Source organism: Diabrotica undecimpunctata, chromosome 10 (assembly GCF_040954645.1).
Source record: "Diabrotica undecimpunctata isolate CICGRU chromosome 10, icDiaUnde3, whole genome shotgun sequence".
Lineage (NCBI taxonomy): Eukaryota > Metazoa > Arthropoda > Insecta > Coleoptera > Chrysomelidae > Diabrotica > Diabrotica undecimpunctata.
The window spans coordinates 44154544-44159649 of record NC_092812.1 but is presented as its reverse complement, the minus strand read 5'-3'; positions in this window follow the sequence as shown (position 1 = coordinate 44159649).

The following is a 5106-nucleotide window of genomic DNA, read 5'->3' as shown; positions in this document are numbered from 1 at the left end:
ATAACCTCAATTTTGTCAGGACGTCATTTATTTTATTGGTTATCCATTATCTTTCAAACTTATATCAGTAAGAAGGAAAGTAGATAACCACTTTAACAAAATGGAAAAAATTAAGTTTTTGCTGGATTATGATTAATATAACAGAAATAATGTCGTTACATAGTCTAATTCCGTCATTTAATTTTCTAACTTACCAATTTACTTATTTCTGGTGTATTAGATCTGTGTTAAAAAATACCGGGTATTAAGGGGACCTATATATTTCTAAGTTTTTATACTGTAAAAATTCAAAAATAGAGAAGACGAAATAGAACTTGTGAGGTATCAAGAAAAATAGCATATATATGGGCAGCATATGGAGCTCTTAAAAACGTATTTAAAGACGGCAACATACCGATTAATCTGAAGCGGAAAGTCTTCGATCATTATGTTCTGCCGGCCAGTAATGACCTACGGTGCGGAAAGCAGAGTACCTGTATAACCATTTTTTTATGTACTATGGCGAAAACACTGTCCCCAACAAAAAACAATGCTTCCAAATTAAGAGTAGCACAAAGAAGGATAGAGCGTTCAATAATAGGAGTAACAAGTAACAACAAAACGCAATATCACAAACGAATACCTACGAAACAGATCCAGAGTTACAGATGTTGTGCTCGCAGATTGAAATGGAGATGGGCTGACTACGTGGCAGGGATGAAGGATGGAAGGTGGACAAGCAAGTTAACCGAATGGCGACCAAGAACAGATAAACAGAGGAAGACCACCTACACGAAGGTGAGATGACAAAAAATTTGACTCATACTGCACAAGACCGTGCACTCTGGATACAAACAGGGTAGGCTTATATCCTGTAGTGGACTTAAAACGGGCTGATGATGGTACAGAATCTTCTTTGAGGCGGTGTGGTATGACCGTCGAAAGAAAGAACTCTTAAAACCTTGGAGGTAACCGAAATTAATTTTTGAAGACGTGCTGCTGGTAAATCAAGTTTAGATGGGGTTACGATAATAGAATTCAAGAAATTATGAATGTCTGACATACAATAACCGAAGACATTAGAAGAAACCAACTAAGATGGTATGGTCACGTATAGAGAATAAGGGAATATCATTCAGATGAGAACAGATACATTAGACACCACAAGCTAAAAGGATGAGAGGAAGACCTAGACTAATTTGAAGAGAAGGCATAGATAGATATCAGAGAAAGAGAAATATACGTACGTCAACTTGTGGGACGACAGAGAGGAATGGAAACTGGAAGATCTAGAACATTTTACTTGTATATTGACTTTATTTGAATGGACTCTCTTTTAAACTAGACGAAAATCATTTTTGAACAAACGATGTGAGGCATATTTAATGGGCATCTGTGCAAAAAGTATGAATGAATGATTTATTTACAGACTTTACACTCAGTTTGTGGAGATAGTAGTGACCCTATATTCCGCATACCAAACACACCATTACACCATAAAGCATTTAATAAATTGAAATCATTAGTTAGGAGAATTAAATACTGATGTTAATGATAACGATATTAAAATTATGAGTAAAATTAAGAATAAAAATTAGGTTCATTTAAGTGCACAACGTTTTCTTTCACTCCAATAGTAATATGACTATCTTTTCTGCCATTTGGTACATAACCCTAGTTTTAATTATTTTTTGTTAGAAGATTCAACTAATAACTAAATATTATGTTTGTTGATCAATTTAGATATTTTTTGTCATACCTGTTTATGTACAATAATGTTGCGATAATGTAATAAATATCGTGGCCTATAAAACTGTAAATATATTATGACTAATTCTGTTTTTGTTGTAGTCATTTCGGCGTTTGTTTACTAGAAGCCTCTAGACCCGAATTATGATGAGTCATCCATCTCGAGGGTTCCAAGCAGTTGAAAAACTAGTTTTCGCCTTCTAGTTTATTCGATGACGTTCCCGTTATTCTTGTCAACACCACCAACAATGTTCGAGTATGCTATAAGGAATTCCGGAACTAACGGAGGTTTATATAAAAAGAGAAATTTTGTTGGGAAGAAAACAGTTAATTTTGAAGATTTGCGCCGCGTGTAAATTGTATCGTTCGTCAAATAAATTGTACAGTAGTTTAATAAACTGATATAAATTACCGTGTGTTTTAATAAATTAAAATAAGAACAATATAATAAATTAGTAAAGAATTAATGAATAAAATAGAATAAACATTACAAGTGGTGTCAGAAGTGGGATAAGTGGAAATGGCTACGATTTATGAGCTCACAGTTACGGATTTAAGAATGCATCTTGAAGATAGGGAATTAGCTTCTACCGGGAAAAAGGTTGATTTAGTCCAACGACTAAAGAACGCTTTAAAAGAAGAAGGTTTGGATCCGGAAACTTATATATTTGAAGACAAGCATGTTGCTGTTATCTCGTCGATTTCGAAAGTTTCTGGTGACATCGCATCATTAGAGCACAAAGTTTCCGGCGACATCACATCATTAGAGAACAAAGTTTCTGGTGACATCGCATCATTGGAGAATAAAGTTTCTAACGGGATTTCTTCTCTGGAAAGCAAAGTTTCTGCTAACATCTCTTGCCACTTCTGAGATGTCTGCCCTGGACGAAAGAATGTCTTCGTTAAAAAATCAAGTTGCTGCCGATATGTTGGCATTAGAAGAAAAGATGAAAGAGATGGAGGAAACAGGGACAGCAGAGAGATGTAACAATTCGATTACAATAGAGACAAAACAAGACGAGACGAAATGTAAGTTGGAAATACGGCCGAAATTTGAAGGAAGTGGAGGTTCTGTCCATGTGAATGTCCCAACTTTCGACGGAAAATCGTCATGGAACAACTACATGAAACAGTTCGAATCAGCTGCAAGAGCGAATGGATGGTCTGAAAAAGAAAAGGCTGTAAACCTGACTATCGCTCATCGCGGAGATGCGTTAGATTATAGTGTGGATTACCGTTTGCTGAACAACGTTACCAAGAAAGATAGTTATCCTCTGCCTCGGATCGATGACACATTGGCTGGAAGTAAATTATTTTCTACTTTGGATTTGAAGTCTGGATACTGGCAGGTAGAAATAGACCCAGTAGATAAAGAGAAGATAGCCTTCACCACAGGATCTGTGATCAAGTAATGTGGGAATTGGAGGAGTGCTATCTCAGATTCAAAAAGAACAGGAACGAGTCCTTGATATTTTAGTAAAGTTCTTTCAAAACCTGAACGGAATTATTGCGTCACGAGAAAACTTCTAGCAGTAGTGAAATCAGTAGAGCACTTCTATCAATACCTCTATGGAAGGAAGTTTTTAATCCGAACCGACCATGCCGCCCTTAAGCGGTTAATGCAATTTAAGAATCCAGAGGGTCAGATAGCTAGATGGATCGAACGACTCCAAGAATACGATTTCAAGATTGAGCACCGGGCCGGAGTTAGCCACAGAAACGCTGATTCTCTTTCCAGAAGGCCATGCCCAGCAGAGTGTTCCCACTGCACTAAAACGGAATCCAAGGAAGCAGCAGTGCTAAGAACAACGATGGTAAACGATGATTGGACGCCTAAGATAAAAGAAGAACAAAAGAGAGATCCAGTTATACAAAAAATTCGAAAATGGAAAGAGGAAAACCGTCGACAACCTTGGCAAGAAATATCAAACCTATGCTCAGTAGTTAAGACGTATTGTTCCCGGTGGGACTCATTTATCATGGAAGATAGCTTGCTCAAACGAGTACTGGAAAATGATGACGGTTCAGAGAAGAGAAGACAGTTGGTGATCAAAGTGACCAAAGAGCAGAATAGCCGAAGTACTTCGTTAGTTACACGACAGTCCATCAGGAGGGCATTTCTGTGTAAAGAAAATCCTTCAGCGAATTCGGGAACGGTTTTATTGGATGAATAGTTCCGACGACGTAAAAGACTGGTGTAAGAAATGTACTATTTGTGCTATGAGTAACGGGCCTCACCGAAAAAGGAGAGCTCCTATGAGACAATATAATGTTGGAAGCCCGTTTGAAAGAATAGCTTTTGACATCGCTGGACCATTTCCAGAAAGTGAAATTGGAGGCAAGTAAATGTTAGACCCACTAAGTGGGTCGAGATTTACGCACTTCCAGATCAGAAGGCCGCCATCGTTGCAGATAAGTTGATCCGAGAATATATCAGCCGACTTGGAGTGCCTTTGGAGATCCATAGTGACCAAGGAAGGAACTTCGAAAGCGATCTATTCCAAAGAATATGTGATAGACTAGGCATGAAGAAAACAAGAACTACAGCGTATCATCCGCAATCGGATGGTATGGTAGAACGGATGAATAGGACAGTTGGCAAGTATTTGACAAAGATGGTGAAGATTATGTGATTGAATTACGAAGAAGAATGGACGATGTACACGAGTTGGTCCGTTCTCATCTTCAGATCGCTAGCAACAGAATGAAGAAACAGTACGATACGCAAGCCGAAAAGGGGTGCTTTAAGAAAAACGACAAAGTCTGGCTCCATAATCCGAAGAAGTGAAAAGGTTGTTCTCCCAAGTTGCAGCAGTTTTGGGAAGGTCCATACCTCATTATGGAGAGGATTAACGATGTCATCTACCGAATAAGCAAGATACCGAGGGGAAAGCCGATGATAGTACACCATAACCGGCTGGCGTCTTTCGAAGGTAACCACGACGTACATGAAGAAGTGGAAGTAAACCAAGAATAAAGTCCAAGATGTGTCTGACCTCACGTTTGAGGAATTTATGGGGGCCTATGGAGGTACCGGTAAAGTACGACATGGTGTTACCACTGAAGGAAAGCAAGATCTACTCGCGCTTCCCGATGACTACTCACTGACCCTTACCATCCCGGCCAGTATCAAAGACGCACCAAGGTGGGCATCCTTCTTTCGAAGGAAGTTCGGTCGAGTTGCAGAACTTCAATACCAAGTGCCAGCTCCCGGAAAAGCCTTGAAACTCCAAGATGCATCACCTTACCTTTTCTACCTGGTAACAAAAGACACTGCCCGTGACCAACCTACCTACCTACCGAGATGTATGGGAAGCCTTACTTCAATTGACAGAGCACGTACTAGAGTCCGACGTGCAAAAGTTAGAGTGCCGCCGA